The 22,329-nt window shown below is 48.3% G+C and overlaps 1 protein-coding gene across 18 annotated transcripts in view; it reads left to right on the forward strand.

Annotated features, from left to right (window-relative positions):
- Osbpl10 (oxysterol binding protein-like 10) overlaps positions 1-22,329 on the forward strand; it is a 255,044-nt gene that overhangs the window by 41,146 nt on the left and 191,569 nt on the right. For 2 of the 18 annotated variants that reach the window (XM_087562468.1, XM_087562478.1), the window contains exon 1: positions 13,305-13,413. The gene's annotated coding sequence lies outside the window, so the exon portion shown is untranslated. 18 annotated transcript variants of the gene reach the window in all.

The raw sequence follows: 22,329 nt of genomic DNA on the forward strand, positions 1-22,329 counted from the left end.
TGTCTATGTGTGTGCGTGCGTGCATGCGTGTGCCTGTGTGTGTGAGTGTGTGTGTGTGTGTATGCGTGTGTGTATATGTGTGTCCCCATGTGTGTGCATAAGCCACGATGCTTATGTTTAGGTCAGAGAGCAGCTTCTGGGAGTTAATTCTCTCCTTTTACCACGTGGGTTCTGGGGGTTGGACTCAGGTGGGCAGGTTTGGTGGCAAACGCTTTTTACCCGAGGTGCCATCTCACCAGCCCTGATCATATAACAAATTATTTCTGTCTGCATCAAAGTCATTTCCTGTGTTAATTTTGGGTGGTTAACGTTTTTTCCCTATCTAGTTACATTGCCAGAACCTTCTGGATCCCGTCACAAAGCACTGCCAACAGCCCCTCGTCTTCCTTTGATCCCCACTTGAGTCGCTCTGGTGCTGACTTTCATGTTGAGATATATTTTATGCTGTTAGAAGAGGCCCCGTGTCTATCTGGCTTATCCTTTTCTTCCTAGAATGAGTGTTGAATAGCCTCAGAATCCTTTCTGGTGCCTTCAGGACGGATGGATGACCCGCTGCCTAAAACATTGCTTTTTCATCTCAGCGGGATGCGAAGGAGATAGGATTGGGAGTGGGATACCCTGGGCTACACATCTCTAGGATACCCCAGGTCAGGCTCCCAACACCTGACAGACACAGAGCTGCTCTGCTGGGTCTCTGTAACTGTAGCAAACACCCGAGATGAGTGAAAAGGGAAAAGGTTCTGTGCTTGTGCATGTGTATGGGCTGGCTGGTGACTTCAATTGCCCCTCCCCAGGGACAAGACTACAGCTATGTGCCACTGCGCTTAGGTTTTAAGGAGGTGCTTGTGTGACATACATTAATGAATTAATTAATTTATTATTTACCAACCTGAGCTCTCCCTTTCACTTAGGCAAAGGTTTGGGTTGTTTTGGTTTCCAGTTTTAGATGCCCTGGGCCATCGGGATTGGTCCTATTATCCAGGGTGAGGTTCACGGTGGAGCAGAATTGCTTACTTCACAGCTTGGGAGAAGGGAGGGAAGGGAGACAGGTCAGGATCTGACAGTCCTCTTTAAGGACTAGAATCCTAAAGATACCTGGAAACCTAAAGATGTCTCAGGGAACACCTAAAGATTGACCTGAAGATTCCCCCACCTCCCGGTGTGCTCTCCTGGGGATCCAGACTCTACGACGTGGGCCTTTTGGGGGTGGCCCTGGTAATAGGTTACTTTTGGAGACAATTTTTGGTTTTCTGTTTCCCCAGCCACACCTTTGGGCAGCTTCAAGCTCAGCTTCAGGTTGAGGTACTGTGAGATGGGGTACCTGTGCGTGCCGGGCGTTTCAGGATCTGAGCTTGATCCTTGGGACTGTGGCCTCTGAGTCAGCACTGGGCACTGGGGTGGGGCCAGGCACGGTCTCGCCCACGCCGCCGTGGTTATCATCCGGATGAGAGCTATCAGGATAATTTGCCTGCAGATGGACTTTTAGAAGTCACCTTGATGCTCCAGCCACTCCTGAAACTCAATTAGTGGTTTGCCTTCTGCATCCCCTTTGCCAGGCACGGGAGGGTAAATGCTAAATGGACAGGATGTCTGAGTCCGTGCTGCCTGTTGTAAGATCAATACCTCTGAATTAAAATTTTGTAAGGACCTAAGTGCACATTTCTGCAGAATCTTAAATGACCTTTGCAAATCATAGTTATTGCCCTTAAAGTCACTTGTGGTCCAGTCGCAGAAGGTGACTGTGGCCGTAACTCATCCGCTCGGCCCATGGGGGTTTAATGACCTGATTTTACTCATTGTGACTTAAGTTAATTGTCCAGACTTAAAAATACTAAAATACTTATACTCTCTCTCTCTCTCGCTCTCTCTCTCTCTCTTTCCCTCCCTCCCCTCTCTTTTTCTCCCCTCTCTCTCCTTGCTCTTTTCTTTGTCTCTGTCTTTCTTGTTCTCTGTCTCTCTCTACCTTTCTCTGTCCCACTCTTTCTGTCTCTGTCTCTCTTTCTCTTTTTCTCTGTCTCTCTCCCTCCCCACCCCCCTCTCTGATGGCACACATGGAGGTCAGAGACAACTTGTAGGAGTCTGTTCTCTCCTTCCACCACATAGGTCCCAGGGATCAAACTTGGGTTGTGCGCTTGGAGGCAGGAACCTCTCTGCTCTCACAGCCGACTGTGTTAGCTTTCTATCCCAGTTTGCCTCAGTGTATCTATGCATCCTTGACTGGCCGGGAACTGACCATGCAGAGCTGAACTCACATCTCTGATCACATCCGTGATCCTCCTGCCTGCTTCTCAAATGCTGGGATTGCAGGCATTGATGATGCCAGACCTGGTTGTGTGTAACTGAGTATTTATTCCCTTGGGCAGTGGTTCTCAACCTTCCTAATGCTGGGACCCTTTAATACAGTTCCTCATGTTGTGCTAACCCCCAACCACAAAATTATTTGCTTCGTGGCTCCATAACTGTAATTTTGCTAGTTATGACGCATAACTTAAATATGTGTTTTCTGATCATCTTAGACGACCCCTGTGAAAGGGTCATTTGACCCCCCAAAGGGGTTGCACTCCACAGGTTGAGAATTGTTGCTCCAGGGAGCTGTAAACATCTCCCTCCCTCCTCCTCCTAACATCCCAGTCACAAAGCCAGTACAATTCTACCAGAGCTCACTTTAGGGAACAAATGAGTTTATTTGGCCTACTTTCAGAACATGCATGAGGGTGTGCTAACAGGAGCATGGGTGTCTGAAAGTCTTCAGCTGGTGTGGCTGCTGGCTTTTCCAAGGCTGGGTAGATGGAGCTTTCTCAGTTAACTCCCTAGCCTCCTACAGAGACCAGAGACCACTTACAGTGAGGGCAGAATTGTATGCATTATGGCTGGGGTCTCAAGCCCCATGGTCCTTCTCGTCCGCTCTTTCCCTGAGGGAATGTCAGCAGTGCACAGGCCACTCCTGATGCCGCTTGTGGGTGGGCATAGTTGAGTTGATGAAGATGCTGTCTTCTCTGCTCTGAGGATGGTGTTCTCTAATGGCAACGTTTTTTCTTACTGCTTCTTATCGATAGGACAGCTCCCTTGCGTTTGGTTGTAAGGGTTGGGAGTTGGGGAACTGAAAGTCATTCACACAGAGACAAGGCTCTTTGCCTGTTGGGACTCCACACTCTTCATTCACCGGGCCTCTCTACCCTCCTTTAATCCAATTTCTCTAACTGTGGGTAAGAGCCCTAGACAGTCAACCCGTAAATGAGAAAGTGAGTTTTGGCTTAGTGTTTGAGAGGTTTCCGGGTTCGGTCAGTTCTTCTCTTGCTTTTGGTCCTGTGTTGAGGTAGCACATCATGTATAGTGGAGCAAAGACACTTCGTTGTAAGACGGTCAGAGAGGAGGAGGAGGGAACGGACTAGTTTTCAGGCAGACCCTCCACTAAACCACACTTGTCAAAGTTCTACCGACCCTGTACAGTGCCAAACTGGGGACTCAACTAATTCAAAATTCAAAATATAGAGGCATATTATAGACGGAGTGTTCCTGGTGAATTTGTTCCTGCCATGCTTGTAAATGAACTCAGAGAGACCTTGGTGAAGCGGCTAGAGACACATGAAGCGAACACAGCAAGGAGCAGTATCTGCTCGCTGGATGGCTCTGATAACAGCATCTGTTACAGTAACTGCTCTGGACCACCAGGGTTGTATGATGTTTCCTGGCAATGATGACAGAGAGGGGGAGTGATCCTACCCAGGGCCAGCTCAGGGAACCAGTGAGTTTCCTGGTACATGGGTGAAGGGTGATCCAGGGGAGCACAGTTGATACCAAGGCAGTAGCATCACCAAACAGCTTATCCCAGCATGGGTGACCACTCATGGAGGCTGCATCCCCTACGCTCCCTGCCACTGGTCAGCACTTCCCCTGACAGTCACTTCCCTCCAGCAATTGCTATTGCTTAAGTAATGAACGGCAGGACAGGGCTTTGTATATCTTGTAACTTTCTAAGTGCCTTGAGCCTTGTAAGTTTCCTTAGCTTCCTGGATATGTTTTTAAAGATTTATTTTTATTTATATGTGTGGTTGAGGGTACAGTACATCTATATACACACACTATGCATGTCTTGGGGAGACAGATCAGCAGTTAAAAGCACTTGCTGCTCTTTAAGAGGGCCCACGTTGGTTCCTAGGACCTACATGGCAGCTCAGACCCATCTGTAGTAGCTTCAGTTTCAGGGGTTTCAGTGCCTGCCCCTTTCTGCTTTCTATGGGCACCAGGCATGCATAGGGTGTACAAGAAAACATGTGGCAAACACTCCTACACATACAACCAAAATCTTAAAAGATTTATTGTTTTTGTTTTACCTGTGTGTGCGCTTGTATATATGATACATTTAGCATAGCATGTGTGTGCAGTACCCGTGGGGTCCAGAAGAGGGCGTCCGAGTCCCCGCAACTGGAGTTAGAGTTGGTAGTGAGCCACTGCTTGGAATAGGGTACAGGTCCTCAGCAAGAGCAGAGAGTGCTTTTAATTGCCGAGTCCTATAGCTTCTTTAATCTCATACTGCTTTTCATCTCTTTCCTCTTTTCCCTCCGGGTGGTGGGGGGATGTTTCAGCTCAGAGGAAATTGCTTTGCAATATCAGGACCAGCTTCTTGCCTTCCTAACAGGCTACAAAGGCTGTATCTGAATAGGAGAATATTAAAAATGTTGAGATGACTCTGAGCAGCCAGGAAAGGAGCACTGGATATACATTTCTGTTCCTGAAAGGAAAAAGGCACAACACACACACACACACACGCACGCACACGCACACACACACACACATACACACACGCACACACACACATACACACACACGCACACACACACAGACACACATACACACGCACACACACGCACATATACACACACACACACATGCACGCAAGCACACGCACACATGCACAGTCATATTTTAGGCTTAGTTATCTGCAAATTTTATCAACTCAGATTCCGTGACTAAGGAAGTGTTTGCCTCTTGTTCTCATGGAAGCTGATATAAATAGGCGATGGCTATGTTCTTCTTCAGAAGCTGATTTTGTAAGATGATGTGGCTGAAAATATCCCTTACATATCCTGGAGTCCCTCTGTCTCTGCTGGTGTGCCTGTAGACTTGTGGTTGTTGAACACGTTTCAAATTCAGCTTGGATAATGGATCTGATTTCCATTGGCGTTGGCTTCGGGTTCCGCATGCCAGGGGCTTGAGAAGGCTCTGGCTTTGCCACTCTTCTGACGCCTGGGATCTTGTCCATGGTATCAGGATGTCCCCTTCTATGTCGGCGTCTGCCGAGTGTGTGTGCCTCTGCCACTTGTAGGGTGGTCAGGCTTGCAGCTCTGCATGAATCACATTCAGCGCTGTCTGTGTGGCCTCTGTGTCTGTCCCGTTTTGCCAGCCAATTCCTGTGCGTCTCCAGTGAGCCTGTGCTATTTTTAGTTGGCTTATATCACACAGAATTCTCCAGCGTGCCAGCTTTCTGGATGCGTCTGTGGCATATGTGCAGGTTTCCACAGATTGCTATCTCTGATTTTTTAGGTTTGCAGTAACTCAGGGAGGTGAGCTGAAGTGTTAAGGTTTCCCGGGGTTTCGATCTTGGCACTATTTAATTTGGGGATAATAGTTTGCTCTGGGTACCATTCTCTGAATTGTAGAACGAATAGCAGTGTCCCTGACCTTGACCCACGAGATGTCATGGGCACCAAAATATCTTGAGAATTTGTAGAGATCTTGGACTCGAGAGGATTTCCCATGGATGTGAACCGCTTGTTTTGGAGGAGGTGCACACGGGATGATTTTGAGGGAGCATGGGCTGTTACTGTTGGAAAGTGAATAAACCCTTGTCAAGCACAAACTGTAAGGCAGTACAAGAGGGAAGCCACTCACATGGGGAAAGCATTCCTATCCTCCAAAGGAAACGCAGAGGAAGTTAAACTGTGTGGTAAAGGCAAGCAGTGACTAACTGGGGGCATGGCTCAGTTGGTAAAACACTTGTCTCCTAAGAGGGAGGGCCTCAGTTCGATCCTCAGAAACCATTCATAAAGCCAGGTGTGATGGCCTGTGCCTGTACCCCAGCACTGGATGGTGGGAGGGGAGGGACAGATGGGAAGGCGTCTGGAAGCTTGAGGGCCAGCTAGCCTGGCTGGTGGGAGGCATCCATGCTGCGAACGTGCCTGCCTGCACCCACAGGTACATCCCACCGCACCATCATCCCCCACCCCAAGTTTGTAGTGGGACGATGAGGGAGTGGTTATCCTTCTAGAACAGGTCCAACCGAAGCACGGGTACATGTTGTACCTGGACCTTCCAATTGGGTAGGAGTCCATCCAGGTCTGGTTGCATCGGAGTCACCAGGAGAAGCCGTCACGAGCGAAGTCTCAATGCTCCTCACTATGGCTTGCCTTAGACCACATTTCCTGTCATGGGGTCAGTGTTGATAGCCCTGCTCATGCTCACAAAGTGCCGCGCTTTGAACAGTAAGTGACACGGTTTGTGAAGAGCCCGACATGAGATTCTGGAGTGGAAGGTGTGTTTGAGGTGCTTTGAGCCCCGTGTTGTCAGAGGGCCATGTAGGGGGCAGGAAGGGTTGAGGAGGAGGGCTGGGGCCAGTTCTTTTATTATGTGTGTGTGGATGTTTGTTCTGCTTGGTAGCCTATGCGCCTGGTGCCCACAAAGGCTGGAAGAGGATGTTAGCAGAAATACACCCTGCGGGTGAAGTGTAGAAATGTAGCATACCTGTTGATCTCTCTTCCATTTTCTGTGTGTATACATGTCTACACATGTGTGGGTGCATGTGCACATGTGTGTTCCTGTATATGGAAGCTGGAGGCTGGTTCTCCATCTCTCTTCCACTGAATTTACCGAGGCAGGGTTTCTCAGTCAAACTCTGTCTCCTTTGCCTGCCTGCTCAGGGGACCCCCAATCTCTACATTCTGTGTCTGCCTGGCATTTGTGTGGGCTCTGGTGATCCAGACCTTGGTCCTCAAACTTATGTGAAAACACTTAACCTGAACAATCCTCCCAGCCTGTAAATAAGGTTGTTGCAGGATATTTGGTCGCACGGTGAACCCCCAAGGTTGTGTTGTTTACCGGAAAAACCTGTTTCTAGTTGTGGTGTGGCTGGCTCAGCCTTATCACACACCTTTAATCCCTCTGGCTGGACTACAGACATTCTCTGAGCACACACCTTTAATCCCAAACAATGAAGGTAAAGTTACTTTGTAGAAGGAAGCACCCATGTTTGAAAGTGATATCTAACTGAGTGGCAGACAAAAACAAAGAACCAGAGAAATATTTGACAGAGTAGGCGATGTGCAGCTCTCACAAGGCGCGAGAGGAAAGTGAGATGATTTAAGAGGAAGTGCGGAGAGAAGGGAAGGCGGCAGTTTTATCCAGAGAGCTTTAGAGAGACAGGTTGCAGAGAAAGACCAACCTAGACACAGGTGAAGGCAGGACGAACCAGAGAATGGGAGGGAACCAGAAGATGGGAACAGATTGCCAAGGTTAGTATGAGGCCAAGCAGAGCAACCCAGCCAGAGGCCGAGAGAGAAGTCAGATCGAATCAGTCAGCTAGGAGAAGAGTTCGAGCCGGAACAGCTGAGCTGAACCAGCCGGAGTTCAGAAAGAACTTATTATTCAGCAACAAGTCTCAGAGGCAGAAAACATCCTTGGTCTAGGTAAGATAGTATGGAGGCTCGAAGTCTCCAGGACTAGGCCTGGATTAGCAGATGAAGGCAGTGAGCCTCGGAGATGACAGTCACATCAGAAGAATAAAAGTTTCTTTTACACAAAGTTGTGTTGACACACAAGGGGGAGCCTCCATTTGTGTTTTGTCAATAGCTCCTTCAGTGTCACAAGGGCAGGACTGGATAGTTGTGACAAATACTGTATGGCCTTCCGTGCCTAAAAGTATCCAGGCCTCCTCCTTCTTCTTCTTCTTCTTCTTCTTCTTCTTCTTCTTCTTCTTCTTCTTCTTCTTCTTCTTCTTCTTCTTCTTTTCTTTTCTTTTCTTTTCCTTTCTTTCTTTCTTTCTTTTTTTTTTTTTTTTTTTTGAGACAGGGTCTTATGTAGCCAGGATGGCCTTGAACTCCTGATCAAGTTCTGTCTTTATATTCCCGGATTATACACAAAAGTCTATCTTGGGTCTTTGAGAAGAAACCATGCCAGTCTCTGTCTGTGTGGATTCAGCGTCTGTCTCTGCAAAGTCTTCAAGCCCTTTGCAGGTCTTCACTCTGTGAGGTGGTTTAAGAGCAGCCCAAGTCACGTCTGCCTTTGTAAACACACCTGTTTCGAACCGGGCCTATGCTTTTAAGTCTTGCAGGAGAGATGTGCTGTCCAAGGCTCTTCCCAAGAGAGCTGGAGCCTATCTGCGTGCCAGGAGGGCTGGCAGGACTCTCTGGAACTCTCTCAGAGCTCACAGGGAGGGGCTGCCCAGGCTTGCCAGACAAACCCTGCCTGGGTGCTGGTACTGTCTATCCATGACAGCAGCATGGCGACATGTCTGGCAGCACCCCCCACCCCAATTCTATTGCCAAAGCCACAGTGATGATATTTCAACATTTCACTGATAAATTTTTTTTTTTTTTTGGTTCTTTTTTTCGGAGCTGGGGACCGAACCCAGGGCCTTGCGCTTCCTAGGCAAGCGCTCTACCACTGAGCTAAATCCCCAGCCCCGATAAATTTTTTAAGTTACTGATTTGTTTATTATTTATTTTTGTGGTGCTGGGGTTTGAACTCAGGGCTCCCTGCATGCTAGGCAAGTTCTCTCTCTTCTCCCTTCCTTCCCCTCTCTCTCTCTCTCTCTCTCTCTCTCTCTCTCTCTCATTTTGTCCCTTTTAAAAAATTAAAACTCGTGGGACAGGGCTTTGTTTAGGTTGTTCAGATTGGACACTGACTTACTCTGCAGCCCAGGATACATACGTGGTCCACTCCATAGCTGGGGTTGTAGGCCTGTGCTCCTAGCTCCTCCTTAAAATAGTAGTAGTATAAGCCAAGGATGTAGCTCAGTGGTAGAGCCCTTCTCACTATTCAGAGGACCATGGGTTCAATCCCCCCAACACACACTACTACTACTACTTCCTCCTCTTCCTCTTCCTCCTCCTCCTCCTCCTCCTCTTCTCCTCCTCCCCTCCCCCATCCTCCTCCTCCTCCTCCTCCCCTTCTTCTTCTTCTTCTTCTTCTTCTTCTTCTTCTTCTTCTTCTTCTTCTTCTTCTTCTTCTTCTTCTCTCTCCTCCTCCTCCTCCTCCTCCTCCTCCTCCTCCTCCTCCTCTTCCTCTTCCTCTTCTCCTCCTCTTCCTCCTCCTCCTCCTCTTCCTCCTTCTCTTCCTCCCCTTCCTCCTCCCCTTCCTCCTCCTCCTCCTCCTCCTCCTCCTCTTCTCCTCCCCTCCCCCATCCTCCTCCTCCTCCTCCTCCTCCCCTTCTTCTTCTTCTTCTTCTTCTTCTTCTTCTTCTTCTTCTCCTCCTCCTCCTCCTCCTCCTCCTCCTCCTCCTCCTCCTCTTCCTCTTCCTCTTCTCCTCCTCCTCCTCCTCTTCCTCTTCTCCTCCTCCTCCCCTCCCCATCCTCCTCCTCCTCTTCTTCTTCCCTTCCTCCTCCTCCCCTCCCCCATCCTCCTCCTCCTCCTCCTCCCCTTCTTCTTCTTCTTCTTCTTCTTCTTCTTCTTCTTCTTCTTCTTCTTCTTCTTCTTCTTCTTCTTCTTCTTCTTCTTTCTCCTCCTCCTCCTCCTCCTCCTCCCCTCCCCATCCTCCTCCTCCTCTTCTTCTTCCCTTCCTCCTCCTCCCCTCCCCTCCTCCTCCACCATCATATAGAGTCTCACCTTCAATGGGACAAGCAGCTGAGAAGGGCCCTGAACTTATGATCCTCCTACCTCCACCTCCCAAGTCTGGGGTTTCAGGTGTTCACCACAACGCCCAGATTATGTGGCACTAGGGAAACATTCTGGGGACGCACTCTGCCAGTAGAGCTACGGCGCCAGCTCTTAAAGCATTGTATTATAAGAACACTTAAAAAAAAAGTTTTCTTGGTTCTGAATTTCACACCAATGCACCCCAATCCCACTGTCTCTCCCTCCCCTGGCACCCGCCTTCCATTGTTAACTTTTACAAATTCAAGAAGAAAAAGAGGCTTTTGGTTGCCTCTTCCTGATCTTTTCTCACTGGCCGTGGCTACTCGCTTAGCTCCCTTCAGGGCAGTAGTCATGGTCAAATCAGCTTTGGGGTGCCTGCTGTGCAGGAGGAGAGGCTGAACTATTAGAGAGACCTGGGGCAACTGCCAGATGCTGACCAGAGACAAAGCTAATGAACCAGAGTTAGGGGCAAAGCAACCCACCCTATCTTGACAGCTGAGCTTTCTGGAGGATTTGCTTCTCCTCAGAGACTCTTAAACAAAAGGAGCTAGGTTGCCTCAGGAAACAGCTCAGAGAAGTGCGGAATGCTCTTTAGTCTTTTACTGTCCTGGGCCTTGTCCCTTGTCCCACGGGATTCTCTTTCATCTTGCCTTTTGCAGTTGCTCTTTTAAGACCTCCCAAATGGGTTTTATTACCCATGGCCCCCTCATATCCAGCCCCCTGCACTGTTTCTGGAAATTCTTGCTAGCACTTAAAAATAGCTTTGACTTTGTGTCCTACACTATCCTTTGCCCAGTGCCAGTAGTTACCTACGTCTTAGAGCTGAGGGGTCTGAGGTACTGACGTGAAGTGTACCACAGGGAACAGAAGCCAAGTGGGGTGATTGGTCCCTGTCGCTTTCCCTGGAAACCAACAGCCCTCAATGCCTGGTTGGTCTTCATTCTACTTAGGAAAGCAAAAATATCCAAACACGGTGGCAAAGCCATTAAGAGCACTTGCTGATCTTCTGGAGGACCTGGGTTCGATTCCCAGCATCCACATGGTAGATTTCCAGTCTGTGGAAATCCAACACTTTCTTCTGACTTCTATTGACACATGCACATGTGGTACACATACACACATGCAGGCAAAACTCAATATATATATGCATATTAGATATAATATATATATTATATATAAATTTATAATATACATAGAATAGAATATAAACACAGAAGCAGTGAGTGGCTAGTATAGAGAATTCTCATCTCTCTCTTATTTATTATTAGCCTTATATCCGTCTGGAAATCAGTTATGATAATGAAGAAAGGTTGACAGCTCACTATTTACCGGACTGTATAGGTGACTCCGTTTAGTTTTTGAGTTCATGTCTTTTTCCAGAGCCATCCGGGATCCAGTCAGTTGCCATGTTTCCATTGACCCTTCCACACTGGGCTCCTTCTCCAGACTGTCCAGTAGACACATTGCAGGATGTCCCTTCCTGGATCTCGGTGTGTGTCCCCCCCCCCCCCCCCCCATGATTGAATGATTATCCGGTGGGGACTGTCTTAGTTTCTTTTCCTGTCACAGTGACAAATACTCCGACAAAGGCAGTTTAAGGGAGAAAGACTCACAGTTCCAGAGTACAGGAGTACAGTCCATTATAATGGGGAAGCCCAGGCAGCCAGATCGGCATAGCCACGTCACAGCCATGTGATGAAGGCAAGCTGCTTGCTTTCTCCATTTATACGGTTTAGGACCTTCAGCCCAGGGAGTGGTCCTGCCCACCATTAAAGTAGGTCTTTTCACATGAGTTATTGTAGTTGGGGTAACCCCCACCCGCCATAGACGAGCTCATCTCCATCCCCCATAGGCAAGCTCATCTCCCTCCCCCATAGACAAGCTCATCTCCCTCCCCCATAGGCAAGCTCATCTCCCTCCCCCATAGACAAGCTCATTCCCCTTCCCCATAAACGAGCTCATCTCCATCCCCCATAGGCAAGCTCATCTCCCTCCCCCATAGACAACCTCATTCCCCTTCCCCATAGAAAAGTTCATCCCTCTCCCCTAAAGACAAGCTCATCTCTTCCCCCCTCCCCAGACAAGCTCATCCCCCTCCTCCAAAGACAAGCTCATCTCTATCCTCCATATTCCCCATAGACAATCTCATCCCTCTCCCCCATAGAAAAGTTCATCCCCCTCCCCTAAAGACAAGCTCATCTCTTCCCCCCTCCCCAGACAAGCTCATCCCCCTCCTCCAAAGACAAGCTCATCTCTATCCTCCATATTCCCCATAGACAATCTCATCCCTCTCCCCCATAGAAAAGTTCATCCCCCTCCCCCATAGGCAAGCTCATCCCCTCCCCCATAGATAAGCTCATCTCCCAGGTGATTTCTAGATTCTGTCAGTTGACAACATTAGCAGTCATGGAGAGGCTGACAGAAGCAAGGAGCCATTTCTATTACATCACTCGAAAGGCCCTCAGTTGATACCTCTTATCCCTCCACAGTGATTTTGTTTTTTTCTTTTTTTGAGACAGGGTTTTGTTCCATATCCTAGGCTGGCCTGGGGCTCATTATGTATCAGGTCTGGAATGATGGCTAATCTTGGTTGTCAACTTGAAGAGGAAACCTCAGTTGAGGAATTGCTTCTGTGAGGTCAGCCTGTGGGCGTGTCCGGGGCCTTTCAGGTTTTCCCATGGCCTTTACTCCTGCCGCTTCCGAACTCTTCAGAGGGAAGTCCCTCTGCCCACCCTATACTTGAGGGCTGAGCTGGGTTCCTCTCATTTAAGGGTGGAGTGGCCGCACAATTTGTCCTCCTTCCGATATGGTGTGTGTGCTTCCCAGATGGTACCCGAAACCAAGGAGGGTTCTGGATCCAAGCACTGTGATACTGTGATAGTTGGTCTGAGGACCAAGATGGCTGCTAAGGGACTCACAGGTAGGTAGGACATACAGGGTAGATATCCTCGACAGAAGGATAATTTACCTCTGAGGTATCACAGAGCAGGACAGGGCGAGAGTTTATCATCTTAAACAGAGAGGCGTGTAATTTAAAACCTATTTTGACTTATTTCTTGAATTTTCCATTTAATGATTTTTTAACTGCAGTCAACTGCAAGTTACTAAGGTTTTGAGAGGTGAAATCAGAGATTGGGGGGTGGGGTCTACTATATTTATGCTTTCCTTTTAGGCTCTAGTCCAATGGGATTTCATTTTGATGCTGACAATCTTACCATTTTGTCGCCTTACAAATTCTTTGTTTTTTAGCCCCTCCGTTACCCGGATACTCTCCTGGAAACACGGCGTGTCTCGCTTGTTTTTGAGAGTGTGCTTACCTCTTGGCTACAGCATGTTCCACACTCCTTCATGTACTTCCTGCCCTGATCTTGGAACTGGAACTGTCTCTCCCAGGAGCTCTGTTTTCTGTTTTGGAGAATGGGATTAGAAACCAGAATCTGGGCATTGTGGGTACTTGTTGTCATGGCGATGCCACCTCTCGTGAAACAGAAGGAAAGAAATAGGAGCCTGTGTTTGTAGATAAACGTCTATTTTTACGGATGGCCGTTATACATGGAGTTGAACGTGAGTTTGATTCACTAGTTTAAGGGCCGAACTTCTACTCTGACTCACTGCCTCAGGAGCCAGCTTGGGTCCCCCTCCTGTCAGTCTGTGAGGCCCAGCTGCTACGTCTGTCTATTGAGCTTCTCTTCACTCTCTAACTTGTGTCTCCTTAACTGCTAAGTCCCAGTAACTACAGTGGAGTCTCATGACCCCATGGAGAAAGGACTTTATCAGGCACACAATGAACCCTGCCGCCCCTTGGCTTTCAGTCTTACGGGCTCTGCTTCCTGCCAAAGCCACTTAGGTCAGCACCCCCACCCAGCTCCCACCCTCAAAGTTGCTTCATACATTCTTAATTCTGTTAAACTCTCTGCATAGTCCAGGTTTCCCCCAGGATCCTCCAACCTCTTAAATGCTTTTCTTTTTAAAATCACAGGCTCCGTGTGACTCTCATTGTATTCAGCCCTCCTTTAGCTTTCGACAAACACACGCCACCGTTAAAGATTATACAGAACGGCTTGGCTACCCTAAAAGTCCCGCGTGCTTCACCCCATCCTCCACCCCCAGACACTACTGATTATCTTTTTATTCTGGCTGCACTTAACACTTTTCCGCCTTCTATATTTCAAGTTCCTGATAGCACTCCCCATCTACCCACAAGATGAAGTCTCCCTGTATAGCTTTGGCTACCTCTGGAACTCATATAGACCAGGCTGGACTCTAACGCGCTCTCCTCCCTACTCACACTCCTCAGTGCTGGGATTATAGGTGTGTGTGTGTGTGCCACCAACACCCCAGCTCTTCCGTGTTCCCTGGAGATGCCGGCTTGTTTAGAGCTCAGAGTCTGTAGTCTCTTTTGGAAGGCACATGACGTCCTCCTCCCGGATGTTGCACCCCACTCAGGAACAAAGGAGAGAGCGGTTTTCATTGTTTCGAGGCGTTGCAGCCCGCACCTGTGTGGGCTGCCGTCTCTAACACAGCGTCACCGCCTTGGAGTGAAACTGTTTTTGTGACAGGCTTTCTGAGCAGCCCGGAATGGTAGGTCCCACAACTTCACCTGCCCTTCCTTAGCCCAGGGGAGTGGTCTTTACTCAGAGAACCATTTTGGAGGGAGACCATGAGGCCCTTCCTCCTCCCCTGGGAACTACCTCCTGGGACCCATTTGGAACAGCATGTGTTTCCTCGGTGATATGATTGGGTAGGGTGGTCACTCCGATTCCTTCTTGGACATTTACTTGAGGGGGTGCAGAGGTAGCTCATGGCAGAGTGCATGTCTGCTAAGCACAGGGGAGCCTCAGCTCTACATAAACCGGGTGTGTCATGCCCGTGTATAGTCCCAGCACTCCGGGGTCAGAGGTCGGGGAGGATCAGAGGTTCAGCTACCTGGTGAGTTTGAGGCTAGCTTGGGCCACGAGGTGGGGAGGGAGGAGGGAGGAGGGAGAGGAGGAAGGGTGCTGTATCAGCAGCAGACAGGGAGTGTTGGGTGGCCCAGAGGACAGCAGGACTCAGTTCACAAGAGAAGAGATTTTTGTCATTCTGGGCAATGCCCTCTTGGATACCATGTGTGGTGTGAACAAAATCTCCGATTTGGAAACAAACAGTATCATCTTCAGGACTTAGAGGTTGGTGGGCACGGGTGTGACTGGGGTGGGCTGTAGGCTGTGAAGTCTGATTTTATCCCGTAGACCAGAAGCTACAGGTGGGTGGCCTTTGTTTTTCTTGCCCAAAGGAGACCATCTCTAGTTGCCACGAGTTTGATACTGGACGCGTCCAGTTGGAAGTCTGGGTGTGTGTAAATGTCACTCACGGGTTTCCAAACGATGTGGGTGGGCTTGCAAGCCTTGGGGTCATTCATTATTCACACGGCATTCAGAACTCTCCACCCTTCCAGCCCTAGTCTTGCCTGGGGTAGCCCTGTACCTATTTGACCTCTCTGTCCTTAGAGGCTTGGTCAACCACTGACTGCGGTGGGGCCAGTGGCCGTTGGGTTCTATCTGGTCAGCAGTGTCAGTGATAGTGACAGTCAGGGAGCTTTTAACCTCTGAGCCATCTCCCCAGTCACTCATTCACTCACTCGACCTTTTTCTTGCCCAAGTAATTTTCCACTCCGGAAGATGCAGGTGAAAAGCACTTCATCTCACCTGTCCCAGTGGCTATGCAGCCGAGAGGACCTTGAATTTCTGATCCTGGTTTATGTGTTGCTGGAGAAGGAACCCAGGGCTTGTGGGTTGTTAGGTGAACGCTCTGCCAGTGAAGCCATGATCCAAAGTATATGTCGCTCAGAGGTCAACTCAGGTGTCATTCCTTAGGTCATCTTTCACCTCGATTTTTGAAGCAGGATCTTTTGACTTTCCTTTTTAAAAAATTTGTCTGTCTGCCTGTCTCTCACTCTCCCGCTCTCTTGCTCTCTTACTCACTCTGTATACCTGCATTTGAGAGTATCCCGACAGTATGTGGCTGTCAGAGGACAACTTGTGGGAACCAGTTCTCTCCTTGCAACACGTGGGTCCTGAGGATCAAACAAACCATCCAGTTTGGCAGCAAGCCCCTTTTACTTGCTGAGCCGTCCTGCCGGCCCTGGGAGCTTGTCGAGTACACCTAGGTCGGTTGGCGATCAAGCCGTAGGGATCTCTACTCATCTCCACCTCCCTGGGGATGGAATCACAAGCGTGTACTTCCACATCTGACTTCTTATGGATGCTGGGGTCAAACTCCGGTTCCCCTGCTCGCACGGCGGCCATTTTGCTGGCTGTGCTACTTTCCCTGTCCCTCCCTCGTGTATAGCTTTGTAAATGCTTATTTCATCTCCCAGGAGATTTCCCTTTTGAGACGGGAGATTTACCTTGTAGTCCAGGCTGGCCTTGAACTTGATCCTCCCAGCCTCGCCTGAGACTTGGAATTGTAGGAACACACCACCTCACCTGGTTGTTCTTACTATTTTATTTCAAAGTCAAAAGGAGCTTTAACACAATAGCATAAAGGTTATGGGGATTGTCAGCATGTTTTTAATAATTAAATATAGCTTTTCTGTCTAGAAAAGGACACAAGTGATTGTACCCTTTTGCTTATTTCTCAGTTTATCCCAGTCCTACGTTTGATAGCTTAGTTATTTCTGAAGCCTTGAGCTCAATTCGTGGAAATGATTTCATTTACATACTAATAATTTTTATCTCAAGATGGTTCCCCTACTCACTGAGTGACATCATTTAGCTTCTAAATTTAACAAAGTAAAGTTCTGAGGAAGGCTGTTAGCAGTAGTCATACACTTACTCAGACTCCTTTAGTATTTTAACCTCTAGTCATATATTCAAAGGATCTATTTGACTGAAACACCTTAAGGCTCTGAAGTTATGCTTTGTGTCTCCTGTGCGTCAGACGTACCCGTGTGTCAGACACACCCCTCAGAAATGAAGAGTCTCGGACATCTCAAAAGATCAGAGGCAGCCTGGAGAGATGGCTCAGTGGGCAGGAGGGCTTCACTACCCAAGCAGAGTTTGAATTCTATGTAAAAAGTTGTATGTGCCTGTGGCGAGCAGAGACAGGGGAATCACTGGACCTTGCTGGATTTCAGCCTAGTCCCTAAGTCAAAGGAATAAGACGAGTGTGATAGAGGGGACACTACATGATCTCTGACCTCTGCAAATGTATACATAGGCTGCATATGTACACACATACACAGAATCATACACACACACACACACACACACACACACACAGAGAGAGAGACAGAGAAACAGAGACACACAGAGACATCCCGACCTAGAGAGCTTTCCCACCTCTTCTTCTTTTTTTTTTTTTAAAGATTTATTCATTTATTATATATAAGTACACTGTAGCTGTCTTCAGATACACCAGAAGAGGGAATCGGATCTCTTTACAGATGGTTGTGAGCCACCATGTGGTTGCTGGGAATTGAACTCATGACCTCTGGAAGAGCAGTCGGGTGCTCTTAACCACTGAGCCATCTCTCCAGCCCTCCCACCTCTTCTTAGGGCTAGCATAAACATTCAGGATACAGGCTTCCCATTGGCTTCCTAGATGAGTGACTTCCAACCTCTTTAGGACCAGTGCCACCTGGGGAAAGGGATCCTCAGTTGGGAAAAATGCCTTCATCAGATTGGCCCACGTGTAAGTCTGTAGGGCGTTTTCTTGATTACTGATCGATGTGGGTGGGAGGAGCCAGCCCTTGGCAGGTGATTCTGGGTTGTGTAAGAAAGCAAGCTGAAAAAGTCACGAGGAGCAAGCCAGCAAAAGGCCCTCTGCTGTGGTCTCTGCTTCGTTCCTGCCTCCTGGTTCCTGCCTTGGCTTTTTCTCAGGTTGAACTGTAATCTGTAAGCCAAACAAGCCGTTTTCTTTACTAGTGAGCTTCACCCCCTAGCCTCCCATAGATAGTTATTTTATGAAGTATTTATTTATATTGGTGTGTGTGTGTATGTATGTGTGTATTTGTGTGTGTGTGTGTAAGAGCAACAAGTATGTGATACTCAGGACAAATCACAAGAGCTGCTCCTCTCCTTCCATTGTGTGGGTTCTGGGGATCAAACACATCATTGGGCTTGGCAGCAAGCCTCCTTAATCACTGAGCCCTCTCGTTGACCCTGGATTGTGACTTTCTTAGGGAGTAGAGGCTTGTTTTTATACAGAACGTTATTGGACAGAATTATTCAGCAAGGGAAGGGAAAGACGAGAGGCTGTTTTTAGGAGGGGGGTCACATGGCTGGGGGTGGGGTGGGGTAGGGGCAGGGCAGAATGAACACAATCGACCTTTTTGGCAGAAGCCTGCTGATTTCAGTTTTGTTGATTGGAGAGGGTGAGGGAGGCTAACAGGTGCCTGGGCAGTAATTAAGTTCTGATTTATGGAGCTCTTATGTTGGGCTAAAGGGGATTGTGAGAGTGTCCCAGTCAATGGTTTAAGAGTACTGAGGCTGGCGAGAATTTGCATTCGTATTGCGCTGATTAGCATACTCTTAGCGGTGGATGCAGGACGTAATCATCTTTAGAGTAGACAGAGACTGTAACTCAATTTGAGGAGGTTTGATGTCTGACTAAAGATGTAAGACGTTCCTTTCTCGTGGGAGTCTGAGGACAAAGGCATCTGATCCCTTGTTAACACATCTGACCCCTCTGGCTTTAAAGGTGATGGGGGAAACTATAGCCCCCAAAACACAGATTCAGGAAGACCAACCAGAAGGGAACATTTTTATGTTTCCGTGTTTTACTCACATGCGCACACGCGTGCTATACAGCCATGGGGATGGAGCCCAGGGCCTTGTGCATGATGGGCAACCACTCTGTCACCGAGCGATAGTCCCCTTTGCTATTTTTGAATCAAGGACATGTGTGAACGTGAAGAACATGTATATATAAGTGCTATCTGTATTTTTCCCCTTTGAGTCGGGGTCTCAGGTAGCCCAGGCTGCCTCAGACTTGCTTATGTAGTGGTTATCCTCAGAAATCCTGTCTACACTTCTCCAGTGCTAGGATAATACCACCACACCGGGTTTATGTGGGGTTAGCAGTGAGCAAACCTGCGGCCTCAGGCATGCTGGTTAAGCACTCGATCCATGGGCTGCACCCCTTCCTGCTGACTAACCTTGACATGTTCTAGAATGCAGGCTTTCTAGGTAGAATGAATGTCAGGTGTTGATATGTTTGGCTTAAGGGGACAGAGTTGAATAGAGGGTTGGTGTTTCCTGGCTACTTGCCAGAAGGTTGGATGATGGGAGCTGGGGGTCTGGGTAGGAGCAACTTCCCGGAGATGGCAGTAAGGGCAAGTCACTCGTGGTCCCCCCCGCCTCCCATCACAATCGAACAGAGAATTTTAAAGCCAAGGGGCTAGAGAGATGGCTCAGCAGCTTTTTTGCAGACCCGAGTTTCTAGTACCCATGTGTGGCAGCTCACAACTGCAGGTAACCCCAGCTTTAGAGGATCTGAGGCCCTCTTCTGGCCTCTGCAGGCACCCACTACCCCAGACCCAGAAATGAAACTTTAGGCAAATGAGATTCAGGTCAGTGAGATCTGAGACTTTTTTCTTTCTGTGACGTTCCCCAAAGTGAGTTCCATGGAATACTAGTCCTATTAGACTCAGTGCCCCAAGTGGGGTTATTGTTGGCGTCTGGGAGTCACCACACAAACCATGTGTACCCCAGCCTCAGTTAAGCAAGAAAAGGTTATTGAATACTAAATAGAATAGTATATTTAATAAGATATTAGTTCCGTAATACAGAACTTCCAGACCTACAAGAAGGAAAAACCTAACTGTGGCACCAGTCCATCCCCAGGGCAGGCTTTTTTTATAGGAAAAACCAGGTTCAAGAGTTCCAGGGCAAGCAGCGGAGAGACACAGCATCTTTGACTCAGCAGACAAAGTATCATCAGTCAACCTTCAAGCTGATTGGTTCTGAGTGAGGCAAGAGGGGTGGTGGACGGGAGAACTGGGGAATCTCAGAACATTGAGGTAACAGGGTACAAATGATTCAACTGTAACTTTTTGTCTTATTAGTAACATTCTTCAGCATCAGTAACTATGAACCTAATTTCACCTTGTGAGTAACACCAAGCCACAAAATGGCTACAGTTACGTTAAAAGGAGCGGGCTTCCACCACTATGATCAGTAAGTTTGGGAAACAGTGCCTGCTGCTGTCTTTCTGTAGCTGTGCAACAAACCAGTCCTGCGGCAGAGGAACTGATGCCTGGCCAGATGCCATTTTGGTTTCTCAAACTTCTGGTGAGGGTATTGGTTATGAAAACATTTGCTGCATTTTTTTTTCTTCTTTTTTCTTTTTTTCAGAGCTGGGGACCGAACCCAGGGTCCCGCGCTTGCCAGGCAAGCGCTCTACCACTGAGCTAAATCCCCAACCCCCATTTGCTGCATTTTTATTTACTTGGTGTGCATGTGTGTGAATGCTGGACTCTGTGTGTGTGTGTGTGTGTGTGTGTGTGTGTGTGTGTGGTCAGAGGACAACTTTTGGGAGGCCCCTGAGCCATTCAGGTGGCCCCACGATGGTAACTCTCTGACTCATGGGCATTTGCAGTTGTGCTTCCAGAACATTCTAGGGAGGAGGCCCCTGAGCTTGGCTTAAGAGGAAAGCCAGACTTGGTTGTCTATGCTTGTAGTTTCAGCCCTTAGGAAGTGGAGGTAAGGGCCAGGAGTTCAAGGCTAACCCTGGTTATATAAAGAGTTGGAGGCCAGCTGGATAGAATATAATTTAAAACTAAAGCTCGAACAAACACAAAACAAAGCCCAAGCAACCCCAATAGCAAACAAAGAGCAAACCAAAAGGACAAAAGTGGTCGCAGGCCCCGCTCTGGGCTTTGTGTTCCGAGAATAAGAGCTTGGGTACCTTAGAGATCTGGGATTGCGTTTTGCCACTGGGCTGTTGCTATGAATGTGGGTCGTCAGGAGCAAGGCGAATGCTGCCGTGTTTCATGTCTGTACTTTGGGTTGGGTCTACCTCGTTTATGCCCTCGGTTTTGTGAATCCTTTCTGTGGTCATTGTTCCCGGCTAGCGTGTGTACACAGCAGTGCATGTGTGCACACACATACTCGTGTGTGTGCAGAGAGGTCTACTGTTTTCTTTTCCTTTTTTAACTTTAGGTTCATGAAACTTGTTCTCGGGCAGTCATTCCGCTGGTCGCCTCTGTTCACAGAGGCCTGTGTGGACCCCGCACTGTTTTCCCCAGTGACTCGGCATGGACTGAAAATGCCTTCCTAATCTGTGTCAGGGCCGTGTAGCATTTGGAGGATTCCAGTTAGATAGCCTCATATGTCGTGCGTGCTATTATGTGTATGTAACATAGAAACACAGTGTCTAAGTTTATTGGTTATGTGTGTGTATATACGAGTGCAGATATCTATATACCACAGATCGTACATGGAAGTCAGGGGAGGGGCAGCTTCGGGGAGTCAGTTCTTGGCCTCTTACCTTGTTGCCAGAGGCTGCCTCTCCCTTACTGCTTCTGCTGCTGTGTTCTCTGGGCTAGCAGCCTAGGAGCTTTTCAGTGGAGAGATGTATGGGATACTTACAGGCTTCTGTATAGTGTGTCAGAAGGGCTTGAATTTTGATTTTGGAAGTGAGGGCTTTAGGGGGTGATTCCTTAACTTTGTATTGTGCCCTAAGACTGTAGAAAGTAACTGTTAGATTCTGCAGTTTTTAATGTCTCATATTCATTCATGCTCCTCCCCCATCCACAGCTATCAATATCTTACCTTAAATTTTGTTTACATTCCTTTACTGATTGATTATGTGTTTATCTTAGCACCGGTGTGGAGGTCAGAGGGCAACTTTTGGAAATTCGTTCTCCCCTTTCACCGAGTGTCTGAACTTACTTTCTGGCCTTGTTTAGAAAAGTTGGCAAACCCTTATGCTAGGGCCTGCACTGTGGGCCCTGGGCATCCCCGGTGCCATGTTTATAAATCCCTATGCTGGGCATCCCAGGCTTCCTGTTTAAGGCTCTTCCTCAGAGAGCAGCTGAAGTGTAGCAGCCATATTGGAGAATGTGTAGCTGCCATACTTTCTAAGGACCCCTGGCTTGGTCTCCTGCAAGACTTAGGCCGGTGATGTAAAGAATCAAAGCAACAGGGGTTGGGGATTTAGCTCAGTGGTAGAGCACTTGCCTAGCAACCGCAAGGCCCTGGGTTCGGTCCCCAGCTCTGAAAAAAAGAAAAAAAGAAAAAAAAAAAAGAATCAAAGCAACAGAATCCTGTGACCTTGGACCTGACGTTCTCTGCTTAGGAGCTCTCGTTCTGATACCCGTAGCTCCCACAGGATTTGAATAAATCAGGGGGCCTCTGCTTCAGGCTCAGGTTGCTTAGAAGGGAAATGGGGGTCTGCTGTTCAGTTTTGCTAGGCTTGGAAGATGTAGGGATTTGCCCGAAGGGAGTCACAGTCCCTTCTGATTTTACAGAGGAACAGGAGTTTAGTCCTTGCTGGGGA

This window comes from Rattus norvegicus, chromosome 8, assembly GCF_021556685.1.
Source record: "Rattus norvegicus strain SHRSP/BbbUtx chromosome 8, alternate assembly SHRSP_T2T, whole genome shotgun sequence".
NCBI classification, from domain to species: domain Eukaryota; kingdom Metazoa; phylum Chordata; class Mammalia; order Rodentia; family Muridae; genus Rattus; species Rattus norvegicus.